Genomic DNA, 17,762 nt, shown 5'->3' on the forward strand with positions numbered 1-17,762 from the left:
TACAGGGTCGCTATGGGTCGGAACCGACTCGATGGCACATAACAACAACAACAACAACATATGACCAGCATATATGACTACTTTTTATATATATAAAAAAATTAAATATATGCTTACAAAAATATAAGTAAAATAGAAAAGAACCTACAATAACAGAAAGGTCTAGTACACTGGAACCTTCATTACCAGTCACTTTAGAACTAAGACCACTTCTTTTTTCTTTGATTGTAATTTCAATGGAACGAAGGATCAAAACTGGTTTGCAGTTATTTAAATTGGCAGAGTATGCTGATGAGCATTAATGTGTTCAAAAAACTAACAGGACAATGAAAACCCCTATTTCTTACTGCCTTTTACTTGGTAAGTACTTATTTTTAAAGTTAAGTAATCTGATAAATATAAAGGTAAATACTACATATGCTATTTTTAATATACTGTACAAAGCTGCTGACTTCAATTAAAATCGAAAGCAGCAGAATAAGATGTCTACAGAGCCTAAAGCTATTGATTGACTCTTTTTGGTAAAGCGCATATCAATAAAAATATTAGAAAACGCAATGTTTTAAGTGATATATACATACACACATACAGACACATTTATAAATACACACACACACACACACACGGACAGATTAAACCATTTTCTGATTGTCAAGCTGAAAATGAAGTATTTCTACAATGTATGTATAAACTCAAGCCCACTGCCTTTGATTCGATGCTAACTTATAGCAATCATACAGGACAGAGTAGAACTGCCCCACTGGGCTTCCAAGGCTATAATATTTACAGAAACAGAGTGTCTCATCCTTCTCCCACAGAGAGACATGTAGATTCAAGCTATTGATCTTTTGGCTAGCAGCTGAGCAGTTTAAACACAGCGCCACCAGGTTCCTTTGTTTACATATAGAAATGGTAGGATTTTTTTCTGAGTTGTTGTTGTTGTTGATAAGTGCCGTCAAGTCGGTTCCGATCCATAGCGACCCTGTACAGGGTTTCCGAGGGTGTAAATCTTTACGGGAGTAGAAAGCCTCATCTTTCTCCCGCGGAGCGGCTGGTAGTTTCGAACCGCTGACCTTAAGGTTTGCAGCCCAATTCGTAACCACTATGCTATATGCTTAATTACATGATGTAAAATCCTTATTTGCTCTAAATCCACTCGTTTTCACATATATTTACATGACAATCTTTGCACAAATTTTCCAGTTAAATATCTTTTATTGTGCTTATGTCTTAAAAGGAAAATGTTTGTGTGTTTGTCAAAGGATATGTGTGCAATATCACACCAGTAACCCTCAATGGCAACTTGTTTTTGAAAGACAATTCTAAGCACCTGCTTAAATAAATCATTTCAATTGCAACTAATAATACACCAGAATGTGAAAATTCGCATGTCAAACACAGAGAAGCATACCTAATACCTCAGACCTTAGCATATAAGCATATCTTCAAGGTAATTACGATTGAGAAGTGATAAGCTTTGTTTGTTTTTCCTACATCTTGAAGTCAATTTCTATGTTATACAACTAGAATTCTGCTATGCTATCCAGGCAGATAGAGTCCTGGTGTGGCATTGTACAAAGTTGGAGGTTCAAGTCCATCAGCCACTCCTCAGAAATCCTATACAAGGTCACTATGAATTGGAACCAATTCGACAGCACTTAACAATATTAACTTATCCAGACAAATGGTATCAGGAGTAACATTGGTAGATGTAGATGTTTCTGGTAAATCATAACCTGAAATCAAGAATTGGATAAGCACTGTCCGAGTTAACTATGGTCACAAATTATCTCATAATTTATCTATGTTTGGGTAATACTCCAACATTTTAGGGATATATTATCATATGGAAAAAGATAAGGCTTTCTGCTCTCACAAAGAGTCTAGGAAACCCTATAAAGGGTAGCCATGAGTCACAACTGACTTGACAACACTTAACAATAACACTAATAATCATTATCCAAGAATAATTTTGACAGCATAAATTCCTGGTGCGGCACTTTTGGATCAGCTCTGAATCACAAGGTTGGCAGTTCAAACCCACCAGCTGCATATCGGATATCCAATACAGGGTAGCTAAGAGTCTGAACTAACTAAAGAGCACTTTAACAACAGCAATAATATTTTAGTAACGTTAAAATGCAAAAAAATTAATAACCAAATTTTCAGTAAAAGGTACAATGAATTATTACTAAGAGCAAAAAAAAAGCTGCAATATTAACAGGACAATGGTATGAATTGCCTGATATTTACAGGAGAGAAGTTTGGTTGTTCTGTTATTAAGCCCTAGTAATAGGGTCACTATGAGTCTGAATAGACTCAATGACAGTAGAGTGTTTTAGTGGGATTTAACAGTACCAAACAAAACCCATTTCAGCATTACACAAAACTTTCAATTAAAATAAGCTACAGTTTGTGTCTTTCTAGTGAATCTCTTTCACAAAATACATGAAATAGTTTCTTAACTGAATAAACTACTAAATGTATCATCTTTTCAAAGGTGTCTTGATGGTCCAGTGGTTAAGCGCTTAGCTGCTAGCAAGAAGATAGGCAATTTGAACTCACCAGCTGCTCTGCTTGCTGGAGAAAGATGTGGCACGCTGCTTCCATAAAGATTACAGCTTGGAAACTCAATAGAGTAGTTATATTCTGCCCTCTAGGGTCTCTATGGGTCAGAACTGACTGGACAGCAACTGAGCAATGGGTTATCATCTATTGTGATCTCCAAAATATGTGTGTTTAATGGTTATGTCCATAATCAGCAAATAGCGAGGTTTAAGAATTAATTTGTAACTTCCATGCAATAACAGGCCATGGAAAACAATCTCCAGATGAATTATCTAAACACGTCTATCCTCCGTTACGTAAAATAATCACGTGGTTCATTTACATTCAGTACAACTATAACAAAGCATAAAAAAGAGAAAGATCAGAAGTCTAAGGGGCAAAGATAAAATAGAAGTGAGAATAGCATATTAACAGTCCTGAGGAGCTTCATAATAAATCCATCTTCATTATTTCCCCCAAGTAATGCAATTATGTGAAATGTGAAACTCAAGAATTATAATAACATAGATAAAATTCTATTAATATTCACACAGACTGCATTTTATTTATTTTTAAAGGAATATGCCTTTATAGATATAAACTCTTTAGCTAAGAAATAAAATTTTGATGTAAGAAAAACAGATATTATCTGAAATAAGCCCTTTACCTTCCATTATAGAAAAAAAAAACATACTCCTTAGAGTCCCAATAAAAAAGGCATACATTGAACATAATGACTAGAGTTTAATTTTTCAGTAGAGGATAAAAGTAAAGAGAAAGCAGAATTTTTTGAAACAGCCACAAGAGATTCACCACTAAACTGTCAGAGCTGAGAAATGGGAAATCTGCTTTAACATCAGATGCGAGGGAGGAGATAAAGACTTTTAATATCACCACTCCGGTGCACCAGTAATAAAACAGGGATCTTGCAGCATCTGTTCAAAGTCTGATGTAATTCTTTGGTGAGTATTCCCTTAGAACAATATAATTTTCTAAAGCACCAATCCTTAAGTGTGCAATTCTTCTGAGAAGGTTAAATTTTCCTCTTGGTTACAGAGTTTTGAAAATGCCACTGCTAATTACATGGAAATATTAGACACTTCACAAATCAATTTGTTAGAACTATTTAAATTGATGCAGATGGCTTCATTTAGCTAACAAATCTAGTCTTTTTGACTAGGGAATGAAAATCTCTAGTTTACTTCTGAATTTTGTAGTCCTCATTTAGGAATTGTTGGAAAATATTCACCTGAACACTAATTGGGAAATCATCATTTGCTGAATGAACAAATCAACAACTAATAAAACAGCTTTTCCTAGAACTAGTAGTTGACACTAACATCAAGTAACCTGTACCCAAATGGAGGGAATAAACATCCATCTACTACATTAGGAGTACATTTTGACCTTCTTTCTGTCTCTAAAATATTGGTTTTAGACGCCATTAACTTGACTCTGACTCATGGAAAATCTATGTACAACAGAATGAAACACTGCTTGTTCCTGGACCACCTTCACAACCGTTGTCATGTTTTAGCCTATTGTTGCAGCCACTGTGTCGATTCATTTCACTGAGGGTCTTCCTCTTTTTCACTGACCCTCTACAAAGTATGAAGTCCTTTCCTAGGAACTTGTCCTGCTTGGCAACATGTCCAAAGTACATGAGACTGAGACCAAGTCTCTCCATGCTTATTTTAAAGGAGCATTCTGGCTGTACCTCTTCCCAAACAAATTTATTTGTTCTTCTGGCAGTCCATGCTACTTTCAGTAGTCCTTGCCAACACTATACTTCAAATGCATCAGTTTTTCTCCAGTCTTCCTCATTTATTTTCCAGCTTTCACATGCATATTGTTATTGTAGTTAAGTGCCATGGAGTCAGTACTGACTTACAGCGACCCTATATAGGATATCCAAGGAGCAACTGGACCATACATATTGGTGGTGGTATGCCAGTAATTCAGTTCCAACTTCATAGGGGTTTCCTAGGATGTAAAACTTATGGCAGTAGAAAACCTCACCTTGCTCCTGCGAAACGGTTGGTAGTTTCGAACTACTGACCTTGAGGTTAGTAGCCCTACTCGTAACCACTATACTACCAGAGCTCGTTATATTAGGTGATTGAAAAGACCATGTCTTCGGTAAGGGGCACCTCATTCCTCAGTATGGCATCTTTGCTCTTCACCACTTTAAAGACTTTTTTTTGCAAAAGATTTGCCCTATATAATATATTAGTTAATTTCCTGACTACTGCTTCCATGAACATTGATTATTGATCCACATACTACAGATGATAAAAGAATATATACAAGAATGTATTATCTATACTAAATAAATTACATTTAAAAAGATATTATTAAATGTTTTTTATTTAGTTTTTTATGGATGATTTTCATGTTCTCTATTTTGATAACATTTGACTGTATAAAAACTTACACATAAATCTTTGTATCAGTTTTTTTTTTCAAAATAATGAAAACTATAAACAACTTAAATTGCCATCAAGAGAAGTATGGATAAACAAATTGTGGTATAGCCACATAAAGGAAAATTACTCTGCAATATAAAAGACCAAAGTATTGTTTTACAACAACATTGATAGTTTTATTTATTTTAAAATATTTTTGAAACAATTCTCTTAAAATTATTTCATAATTCAATTTATGAAATTCTTAAAAAAAAAAAAAGGCAAAATGATAGGAACAGAGAACAGATCAGTAGTCAACAGGATACAGGGTTGATCTAATTCCAAAGGAACTTCTTTAAGGGGTAAGAAATATTCCTTATCTTCATTGAGTTAATGTAAACATGACTGCATGCCCTTGTACACTTAAAAGTGGTAGAGTTAATAATATGAAATTAAGTTACATGCCAATAAAAATGATTCAGACTGCAGTGATGTGCTCTTGATAATTCAAATACAAGCAATTGATGAAGCGAAAACCTTACCAGAATATCATTTTGGCATATAATGCAAGTAATAGTTTGAAATATATTAAAACAATTGTTATTCGATGTATAATTAGATATATTGTGATCAATTTTCTAGCCTAGAAACCTATATAAGGATAAAGAGGTAAAATAAATTTTCTGCTCCTAAAAAGGAACTTTGAGGAGATAGAGCCATAAGGACATCCCATAAGAACCTAGGCCGCTCCTAGGTTCCTCCTGAGGATTGGCCTAAAGTTGTGAAGCTGTTACCTAACTGCTCTGCACAGTATCAGTGAAAGGAGAGAGTTGTCCAGGATATAGGTGACTAATGCAGACATCTAGATAGAATACAGGGTTTTTTTTACCCCTTTTGCGTAGTGGTTATGAATCGGGCTACTACCCTCAAGGTTGGCAGTTTGAAACTACCAGCGGTTCCATGGGAGAAAGATGAGGCGTTCTGCTCCTGTAAAGATTTACAGCCTTGGAAACCATGTACAGGGTCGCTATGAGTCGGAACCGACTCCACAACACATAACCACCACCTACCCCTTTTTCAGCAGGATGCAAATTATGACAAGCTAGAGAGAAGATGTATAAAAATATTTTTCTTAATTAGGATTTTGAATCTAAATTATTGAATTTTAAGTCAGAAAATAAAGAAGACCATCACTCGCCTGTCAGTTCGTCATATAGTAGTAGCTTGTGTGTTTCTGTGATGCTAAATCCATCAGGGTCACACAGGGTGGACAAGTTTCAGCAGACTTTCCAGAGTAATGCAGACTAGAAAGAAGAGGAGGCAACCACTTCTGAATGGTTAGTCACTAAAAAACATATGAATAGTAGCTGAACATTATCAGATATAGTGCTAGAAAATGAAGCCTTCAGGCTGAAAGGCACTCAAAATATCACAGAGGAAAAGCTTCCTCCTCAAAGTTGAGTTGACCTTAATGATGTGGATGAGGAAAAGCTTTCAGAACCTTCATTTGCTAATATGACACAACTCAAAATAGGAAGAAACTGCTGTAAATATCCACTAATAAGCAGAATGTGGATTGTAGAGTGTATGAATCTAGGAAAACTAGAAGCTTTCAAATATTAAATAGAATGCATAATGCATACCTGAGGCATTGCTGAGTTGAAAAGAACTGTAGTGGCAATTTCAAATGAGATAATCAGAAGGTTTACTGTGCTGAGAAATACCAGCTGAAGAGGAATTGCATCCCATTTCCCATCAAAAAGAATATTTCTAGATCTATCTTGAATTACAATACTGTTTTTGATAGTAAACTATTCATACGCCTACAAGGAAGATCAGCTAATACCACGATTGTCCAAATTTACATACCAACCACTAACACCAGTAATGATGAAACTAAAGAATTCTACCAATTTCTTCTGTCTGAAATTGATCAAACATGCAATAGTTGGACAATATGGCCTTGGTGATAGAATCAATGCTAGAGGTCAAATAATAAGAGTTCTGTGAGATTTGATCATTGCAAATATCTTTTTCCAACAATACAAATAATGACAATACAAATGAACTGCACCTGATGGCATACACAGAAATAACAGTGACTACACATCAGTGGGAAGAGACAATGCTGATGAACAATAAAAACTGCCCAAACCAGGCCAGGTGACAGCTGTGGGACAGACTATTAATTACTCATATGGCAGTTCAAACTGAAACTGAAGAAAAAAAATTTAAAAGCTATGAGAGCCTGGAGTCCTGGTGTGGCGCCTGACCCAAGCCATGGTATTTTCAGTAACCTCATATGCATGTGAAAGCTGGGCAGTGAATAAGGAAGACCATAGAAGAATTGATGCTTTTGAGTTGTGGTGTTGGAGGAGAATATTGATAGTGCCATGGGCTGCCAAAAAAACCAACAGATCTGTGTTGGAAGAAGTGCAGCCAGAGTACTACTTATAGACTAGGATGGCCAGACTTCGTCTCTCATACTTCGGACATATTGTCAGGAGGGACCAGTCTCTGGAGAAGGACATCATGTTTGGTAAGGTGGAGGGTCAGATAAAAAGAGGAAGACCCCCCTAGCGACATGGATTGGCAAAGTGACAGCATCAATGGGCTCAAGCATGGTAACAATTATGACCATGGCCTAGGACCAGGCAGTGTTTCATCCTGTTGTGCACAGGGTTGCTATGAGTTGGTGCCGACTCAATGGCACTTAACAATAATAACAACAACAACGAGAGCCAAAATATTATCTTGAATGAAACCTATCTGATTATAGAGACCATCTCAAGAAGAATTTGATGAACTAATGACTGCGGACCCTCTGAAGTTGTGGGATACCATCAAGAACATCATACAGGAAGAAATTAAGAGGTCATTAACAGGAGAGAAAAGAAAGAAAACACCAAAATGGATGTTAGAAGAGTCTCTGAAACTTGCTCTGAAATGTACAGAATTTAAAGCAACTAGAAGAAATGAAGTGAAAGAGCTGAACAGAAATTTTCAAATGGCCCCTTGAGAAGACATAGTCAAGTATTATAATGAAGTGTGCAGACACCTGGAGTTAGAAAACCAAAAGGGAATAGCACGCTTAGCATTTCTGAAGCTGAAAGAATTGAAGAGAAAACTCAAGCCTGGAATTGAAGTATTGAAGGATTCTATGAGCAAAATATTAAAGAAGTACACAGAGTCAATGTCCAAAAAAATTTATTGATATTTGATCATTTCAAGAGGTACGATATGATAAAAAAAATGATAGTACTGACGTAAAAAGTCTAACTTGTATTCAAGGCACTGGCAAAAAAACAAAACAAAACAAGGCACCAGGAATTGACAGAATACAAATTGAAATGTTTCAATAAACTGATGCAAAACTGGAGGGTATCATCATCTATGCCAATAAAATTGGAAGACAGCTACCTGGCAAACTAATTGGAAAAAAACCATATTTGTGCCCATTCTAAAGAAAGTTGACCCACTGAAATGCAGAATTTATCGAATACTATCATTGCTATCACAGCAAGTAAAATTGTGCAGAAGAAAATTCAAATACATTGCAGTAGCACATCCATAGAGAACTGCCAGAAATTTAAGCAGGATTAAACAGACATGAAACTAGAAATGGCACTATTGACTTCAGAAAGCCATTTGTTGTAGTTATTAAGTGCTATGGAGTCAGCTCCAACTCATAGTGACCCTGTATATGGTTCCAAGGAGTGGCTGGTGAATTTGAACCACCTACCTTGCAGTTCAACCTGATCTTGAAATCGAGTGCTTATCCTAAGGCACCACATCAGGACTCCATAGAAAGAAAGATGTTTACTTTTGTTTTATTGACTAGGATAAGGCATTCTGTGGATCATGACAAATAAAATTGAGAAGAATGGCAATTCCAGAACATTATCATGCTCATGAGGAAACCGTATCTAGTACAAGAGGTAGTTGTTTGCAAAGAACAGAGGTATAAATGAATGGTTTAAATTTAGGAACGGTGTGCGCCAGAGTTGTATCATTTAATCACAAATATTTCATATGTAGCTCAGCAAATAGTCGGAGAAACTAGATTATGTGAAGAAGAACATGGCATGAGGATTGGAAGAACACTCATTAACAACCTGCAATACACGGAACAAACTTGTTTGAAATACTTACTGATGAAGATCAAAGAATATCGCCTTCAGTATGGATTGTCTCTCATTGTAAAGAAAATTGGTCAAAACTGGACTAATAAATAACATTATGATAAACGGAGAAAAATCCTCATCACTGGACCAGTAAGTAACATCCATCTAAGTGGAGAAAAGATTGAAGTTGTCAAAGACTTCATTTTGCTAGAATCAACCATTAACACTCATGGAAGCAGCAGTCAAGAAATCAAATGATGTATTGCATTAGACAAATCTACTGTGCAAGACTGTTTAAAATTGTTCAAGTGCAAAGAGGACAGTTTGAGGATTAAGGTGTGTCTGACACAAGCCATGATATTTTCAATAACCTCATATGCATGTGAAAGTTGGACTGTGAATAAGGAAAACTACAGAAAAATTGATGCATTTAATTTATGGTGTTGGAGGTAAATATTAGAAGTACCATGAACTGCTGAAAGAATAAACAGATCTGTGTTGGAAGAAGTACAGCCAAAATGCTCCTTGGAAGCCAGAATGGCCCAGACTTTCTCTTATTTTGGACATATTCTATCGAGGGACCAGTCCATGAAGAAGGATACAATGTTTGGTAAAGTGGAAATTTTGAGAAAAAGAGGAAGACCCCAATGAAATGGATTGACACAGTTGCAGCAGAGATGGGATCAGGCACAGCACAATTGTGAGGTGGTCCCAGGACCGGGCAGTATTTTGTTCTGTTGTGCATAGGGTCTCTATGAGTCAGTAACAACTCTATGTCACCTAACACCAACAACAAATGCAAAATAGAAATGACTGAAACTTTCAAAGATTTCATTTTGCTTGAATCCACAATCAATGCTCATGAAAACAGCAGCCAAGAAATCAGATGGCATATTGAATTAGGCAATCTACTTCAAAGGACTTCTTTAAAGTGTTCAAGAGCAAAGACACCACTTTAAGAACTAAGGTGTGCATAACCCAAGCCATGGTGTTTTCAATAGATTCATAATGCATGTGAAAGCTAGAAAATTAATAAGGAAGATTGTATAAAACTTGATGTATTTGAATTAAGGTATTGTAAAAGAATATTGAAAGTACCATGGACCACCAGAAGAACCAAAAAATCTGTTTTGGATGAAGTATAACCAGAATCCTCTTTAGAAGAGAAAACGGTGAAACTTTAAAGATGTTAGGTGTGACCAGTCCCTGGAAAAATACATTATTCTCAGAAAAGTGGAGGGTCAGCATTAAAAAGGAAGCCCCTCAGTGAGATGGATTGCCTCAGTCGCAGCAATAATGGCCTCAAACATGTCAACAATTGTGAAGATTATGCAGGACAGAGTAAAAGGCCCACAAAATAATTTGGTTTGGTTCTGCCAAGGCAACTGCATTTCCTATCATCACATTGTTGTACTTGTTAAGTGTTGTAGAGTTAAACAAAATGTTTTTATTTAAATACATATTTCCGGGAACTAGAATCCAGAAAATATTAAGTCAGCATAGGTAGGAAATGTTTGGTTCATAGCTTACTATCTTATTTTTATTGTTTATGCTCCCAATTGAAGGAAGTGACTATTGACTTAAAAGAGCTTAACTTAGACGGATACAATATTTGCGGTGCTGCTGAGGAAATGAACAGCTCAAACATTCAAGAAAACAAAAAAGAAAGCTTATTCAGCGTTTCAAGTTCTAGGACATAAGTCTTGATTCTTTTTAATTATTTTGGCTATAAGAGCTATTTTAGCTATAAAAAAAATTAATAAGGACTTGGTAAAACAGCCAAAAAAAGTATCTGGTGGTAGAAATACTATATTTGAAAACGTGGAAAAACACAAAAGGAAGAGAAAACTAGATAAAAGTCTAAACACTGAGCAAGAATCAGCTTCAAATAGAGGCTCAGAAATGTGAACACTCATATTCTGGAGACTTTCTGAATTTTCTATATCAAGGACCAAGTTGTGACCACTCCTGCCCCACAACAATGAGAACTGTAAATGTTAGCAATTATATACCTATAGCCTAAAGGTGTCTTATGTAGGTAACAAATAACACAAAAACATGCAAGAATATGGGAAAATATGGGAAGAGAGTTTCCACTCTCTTCTAAAAACTCTGAAAAAAGCAGAAACTTAAATGCCATTATCTAAAAATTAAAACAAATTCCTAATCCTAAATAACAAACAAACAAAAAATTCAAGTGTCAATTTCTTTACAGATATTATTTTTTAAATGAATTTATTTCTAAAGATTACTAGTGATTTCTAATATTTAGATCTAAGAAAAAAGTAAACAATTACACATGTTTCCTTTATTGGCATTTGGCATGATTTCTCCTGTGACTACCTTGAATATTAGCCAACTGGATAACTCTGGGGCACATTTGATATAGAAGAAGTCTAGTAAATTGCATCCCTGAGACTGTACAAGATGCTGTTCTGATTATAAAAAGTCTAGAGGAGCATTCAGTTATGTTTATAGCAAAATATGCTATTTTTACTTGCAAACTGGATATTTACTTATTCTCCATGTCTTCCACCTCTCTCTAAGTGAATCAATACATACAGAAATAATTAAAAGTAAACTCAGTCATGCTGTTATTCATTGGATTAAGGGACTGGTGTATAAAGCATCAGTAAGAATAACTAGAAAATAACCATGGGTTAGAATCCACTCAACAGCAACTAACAACACTGACAACACTTTTAGATTAAAGGTTATCAAAAGCCCAAACTAATCTTTGAGTGTTCAAGACAAATCAACAGCTAGGAAAAGATTTAGATATTTAACAGGTATCATTTAATAGGATGTGAAACACTATATTGCTATTCAGCTGCTGAATGACTTGTGAATTTAGAAAATAAATAAGGAGAAAACAGAATACTAAGTCAAATAAACATCACTACAACTAATGAAATTCGAATCTAAATTAGTGCTGATGGTGGTACACTTGAGTTAAGTGCAGAATTTTTCTCTTTAACATCCCTACTCTGGGCCTATTATCCTCTTAACTTTACCTCCAAATTCCCCAAGCTGTGTTAGGACAAGTTGTCCAAGTTTCTCTTCAAAGAACATTGCTTATATTGGGGTCAAGTATAAACTGTTTAAAATTAGCATTTAAAAGCATGTTCCTCAAAACACACAAAAACACAACCCTTCATCAAAAGCTTTTGTAAGTAATTTAAGTATCTTTATTATTTCACTATTTAGAAAACCATTCCTTTGATTTGACATTAAAATCACTCACAAACAAAAAATGTAATAAATCTTACATGAAGCAAAATGATATCTCTATAGTTAATTTTTCTTGTTGGTAGCCAATTTTCCTATTAGAACAATGGTACATTCAGAAAGGTCTACTGCTTTAGTTACTCAAATTGGCAGAAGACCGAAGAAAGGTTACATTATTAAATAAATTAATAAAGAAAATATTAATAGTGTAAAAGATTAAGCATGCAAAATAGATAACACATGTAAAAGAAATTATATGTGTTCTATATTTGTCACCATACAACTAAAATAAGTGTGTCAATTAATGTACTGGACTGCTAACCGAAAGATCAGCAGTTAAAAATGATCAGTCGATCCTCGGAAACCTTATACAGGGTTGCTACAAGTCAGAACTGACTCAAAGGCACTCAATAATAATTATATTATATATAAACAGGCTTCAAAAAGTCTACAGATAAATAGAATGAAAAGACAGTGGAAGTTTGCCATGAACTTTTAAAGTCTCCCTCATATACGTTTGTGTGTATCAACATGAATGCACATACATAAATAATTAAATGACATAAAATAGTAAAGTGTACCAATATGAATATATATCAATAAACCAAGTGGCTTCAGAATTCTGTTTGAAATTTATTTCCTGAATGTTGTTGTTCTAAATGCCATTGAGTCAGTTACCACTCACAGTAATGCTATATATAGGATTTCCAAGGGTGTAAATCTTTATCTCAAGGAGTGATTGGTGGGCTCGAACTGCTGACCTTGGGGTAAGAAGTCCATTTCTTATCCTAAAGAGCCACAATACTTCCTAATATAGAACAATGCTAAAAATAAATAGCAATAATAGGCAAATCTATTGCATGTAATCTTATAGTATAAATTGGTCCCATATATATTCTATCGTCTGTAATAACTTCTGGGAAAGGAAAATAGAAATGTCACAACTGGACCAATAAGTAGCATCTTGATAAACAAAAGAAAGCTTTAAGTTTCTAAAACTACATTTTGCTTAGGTCCACAATCAACACATAGGGAAGCATCAGTCAAGGAATCAAAAAACTGTATTAGGTAAATCCAATGAATAAGGTATAAAGAGGTTTATAGTGTTACAGAGTAAAGACATCAGTTTGAGGAGTAAGGTGCAACTAATCCAAGCCATGGTATTTTCAATGATTTCATACGTAAATTAAAATAAGACAATGAATGAGGAGGAACATAGAAGAATCAGTGAATTTGAATTATGGTACTGGAGGTGAATGTTAATAGTATCACAGAATGACAGAGGAACCAGAAAATCTGCCTTGGAAAAAGTACAACTAGGATGCTCCTTAGAAGAGAAGATGGCAAAACTTCACCTCTCAGTCCTTGGACAAGTCCCTCGAGAAGACATGGTGCTAGGTAAAGTGAAGGATCAGTGAAAAAGAGGAAGATGCTCAATGAGATGAATTGACCTAGTGGCAGCCATAATGGGTTCAAACATAACAATTGTGAGGATGGAGGAGGACCAGGCAGTGCTTTGTTTTGTTGGGCACAGGGTTAGTATGAGTCAGCACAAATTCCACAGCACGTAGCAACAACATCAAATTTTAAATATGTAAAACATGCAATATATTTGCCTATTATTGCTATTGAAGCAACAACATATTGAATTCATGTTGTCAGCACAAATATGATTGGGTTTCAAAGTTCATGGAAAATTAAATTGTTCCCACTGAAGAGTTTTCATCTTATTTAGATGGGTCTGGTAAAAAGAGATGGGGATAAGATTCTTATGATTCAATAGCGAGTAATTGTTATCATGACTAATGGCAACTATCACAATTGTAAAGATAGAATTGTTGTAACAAAAACAGGGAAGTAGTTAATCTTACAGGCCAGAAACAGAGGACCCTAGGGTCATCAAGGGAGAAGAGCACAAGTGGAATGAGAGACCTTATCCAGAGAAGCAGCGATATCAGAGATGGGGGCATGGAGAGAAGGAGCAGCTGAGGACTCTAGATTCAAGGGAAGAGAGGGACTAAGAGATGATGGCCAGGAGGTAGACTTGCAGAATGTGCCCTTTGGAGGTATAAATTATTATATATGTCTGAGTGTTAAAAAAAAAAAAAGTGAATAGAGAGAAATACTGTTAACTGATGGTACATGCAATGAAACAAGGTGTATAATTTTTTTAATGTAAAACTAATGATGTACCCTGTAAACTTTCACTCAAAATTCACAATAAAAACTTAAAAAAAAAAGAGGGATACGGAAAGAAAACTGTCCCAATCCTATACTGGGGCAGCATTTTCTATGTGATAGAATCATACTTGCTTTTTGGGATGCATTTAGCAATCTGATAAGATGCCAGAGCACTAGTTTACATAAGGCTGTAATAGAATTAAGAAGCCTTTCAGAGAAATTAGTTACCTACCCAGTTAACCCTGAGACTTTAGGACATTAATCCAGATATTCACAGATGTAAATACCTTAAATGAGCTTTGCTTGCTGAAATGAAGAAGACTTACAATGTTTACTGATGAAGATCAAAGACCACAGCCTTTAGTATGGGTTGCATCTCAATGTAGAGAAAACAAAAATCCTCACCACTGGACCAATAAACAACATCCATATCAATGGAGAACAGATTGTAGTTGTCAAAGACTTAATTTTGCTAGATTAACCATCAACACTCATGGAAGTAGCAGCCAAGAAATCAAATGACAGATTGCATTAGGCAAATCTGTTGCACAAGACCTTTTTAAAGTGTTGAATAGCAAAGATGTCAGCTTGAGGACTAAGGTGCAGCTAACCCAAGCCATGACATTTTCAATAACCTCATATACATGTGAAAGTTGGACAGTGAATAAGAAAGACAGTAGAAGAATTGATGAATTTGAGTTATGGTGTTAACTCAACATAGAGAATATTAAAAGTACCATGGACTGTCAAAAGAACAAATGGATCTGTATTGGAAGAAGTACAGTCAAAATGCTCCTTGGAAGCCAGGATAGCTAGACTTTGTCTCTCATATTTCAGGCATATTATCTGGAAGGAACAGTCACTTAAGAAGGATATCGTGTTTGGTAAAGTGGAGGGTTGGAGAAAAAGGGGAAGACCCCCAACGAGATGGACAGGCACAGTGGCAGCAGTGATGCACTCAGATGTAGCAACGATTCTGAAGTTGGCCCAGGACCGGGCAGTGTTTCGTTCTGTTGTGCATAGTGTTGCTGTGAGTCAGTACCAACTCTATAGCACCTAACAACAACAACACAATATTATATATTAGTAGAAATAATGTCTTTCAGTTTCTATTTTAGCATAAATAAACACCCCAAATTTAGTCACCTAAATCGAAAATCATTTTATTATTATAAGTATGTGCAAGAATTTTGTGAGCCAGGGATAACTTGTACCTATCTGTACAGTGTAGCCTGGAGACACAGGAAGATTCAAGCAGAGAGGAGGACAAGAACAACTGAGGATCACTCAAATTACAGCACCTGAGATCTTCTGGATATTCCTTTATCTGCATTTATAGCGCTTGGATTGGAATGATTCAAAGGCTGGACTGGACTCAGCTGGGACTGCTCATGGGGGACCTATCCAGGACTGTCCATGTAACTTTTGCTCCCTCAAAGCATGGTGACCTCAGGATACTCAGTATTCTTCCAAGGCTTCTCAGGGCACTAAGAGATAGAAGAAGGAAATATCTGGCCTTTTCCAAACTAGCCTCAGAAACTATATAGCACCATTTTCTCTACATTCTATTTGTCCTACTCAAGTCCTTAAACCATCGTGAATCCAGGGAAAAATAATTTGATCCCTCTCATGTCTCTTCTAAGGAGTTCCGGTAGCATAGTGGTTACAAGTAGGGCTGCCAACCTCAAGGTCAGCAGATCCAAACTACCAGCAGTTCCACAGGAGAAAGACTTTCTGCTCCTGTTAAGATTTGCAGCTTCTGAAACCTTATGCAGGTAGCTATGAGTCGGAACCTATGCAGGGTTGCCATGAGTCGCCACCACTGTCTCTCTTCTGGTGTGGATTTCTTGTTCATCACTGGACTGAAACCTTAGTCAGCAGTTCAAATCCACCAGATGCTCCTCGGTAACCCTATACAGAGTTGCTATAAGTCGGACTGACTCAATGGCACTTAACAACAACAACATTTTCTTTAAAATATATAACAAAGGCTTCCTTCTTCTGTGGAAGCCGCCAGGTTGAGAGGAGCACGGCCTTCTCTCCCTGCCATGGCGTGTGCTCGTCCACTGATATCAGTGTAGTCCGCAAAGGGAGAATCCTCTGGCAAAAATGTTACTTTGCCTGCTGTGTTCAAGGCTCCCATTCGACCGGATATCGTGAATTTTGTTCGCACCAACTTGCGCAAAAACAACAGACAGCCCTATGCCATCAGTGAACTAGCGGGTTACCAGACTAATGCTGAGTCTTGGGGTACTGGTAGAGCGGTAACCAGAATTCCCAGAGTTCGAGGTGGTGGGACTCTCCGCTCTAGCCAGGGTGCTTTTGGAAATATGTATCGTGGAGGGCGAATGATTGCACCAACCAAAACCTGGCGTTTCTGGCACCGGAAACACGACTCACAAGCGCTATGCCATCTGCTCTGCCCTGCCTGCTTCCGCCTTACCAGCCCTGGTCATGTCTAAAGGTCATCGTACTGAGAAAGTTCCTGAACTTCCTTTGGTGGTCGAAGATAAAGTTGAAGCCTACAAGAAGACCAAGGAGGCAGTTTTACTGCTTAAGAAACTTAAGGCCTGGAATGATATCAAAAGGTCTATGCTTTTCAGCAAATGAGAGCTGGGAAGGGCAAAATGAGAAATCGCCGGCGTATCCAGCGCAGGAGACCATGCATTATTTACAATGAGGACAATGGTATCATCAAGGCCTTCAGAAATATCCCTGGAATTACTCTGCTTAATGTAAGCAAGCTGAACATTTTTAAACTTGCTCCTGGTGTGCATGTGGGCCGTTTCTGCATTTGGACTGAAGGTGCTTTTCGAAAGTTGGATGAGTTGTATGGTGCTTGGCGTAAAGCTGCTTCCCTCAAGAGTAGCTACAACCTTCCTATGCATAAGATGATCAATACAGACCTAAGCAGAACCTTGAAAGCCCTAAGATCCAAAGAGCACTCCGAGCATCACACAAAAAGATTCATTGCAGAGTCCTTAAGAAGAACCCACTGAAAAAACCTGAGAATCATGTTGAAGCTGAATCCATATGCAAAGACCATGCGCTGAAACACTAGTGTTGCCAGGCTAAAAATCACAAACAAAGGGTGGCTAAAGAAGCAGCAGTCCTAAAAGCAAAATCAAATGTGAAGGGAGTTCCAGGCAAGAAGCCACCTGTGGTAGGGAAGAAAGGAAGGAAGCTGACTGTTGGTGTGAAGAAGCCGAAGAAGCCAGTGGTGGGAAAGAAGGCTGCAGCAAGCAAGAAACTAGCAGCTGAGAGGAAGAAACCAGCA

At 36.6% G+C, this 17,762-nt stretch overlaps 1 protein-coding gene and 1 pseudogene across 1 annotated transcript in view; one reads left to right on the forward strand and one right to left on the reverse strand.

Moving 5' to 3' along the window:
- Positions 1 to 17,762, reverse strand: part of KHDRBS2 (KH domain containing, RNA binding, signal transduction associated 2) — an 864,427-nt gene that overhangs the window by 534,630 nt on the left and 312,035 nt on the right. The gene's annotated exons all lie outside the window — the stretch shown is intronic.
- The window catches only part of LOC102811579, a 2,818-nt pseudogene continuing 1,589 nt past the window's right edge, over positions 16,534 to 17,762 (forward strand).

The sequence above is a fragment of the Chrysochloris asiatica genome, unplaced genomic scaffold (assembly GCF_000296735.1).
Source record: "Chrysochloris asiatica unplaced genomic scaffold, ChrAsi1.0 scaffold00019, whole genome shotgun sequence".
In the NCBI taxonomy this organism is placed as follows: domain Eukaryota; kingdom Metazoa; phylum Chordata; class Mammalia; order Afrosoricida; family Chrysochloridae; genus Chrysochloris; species Chrysochloris asiatica.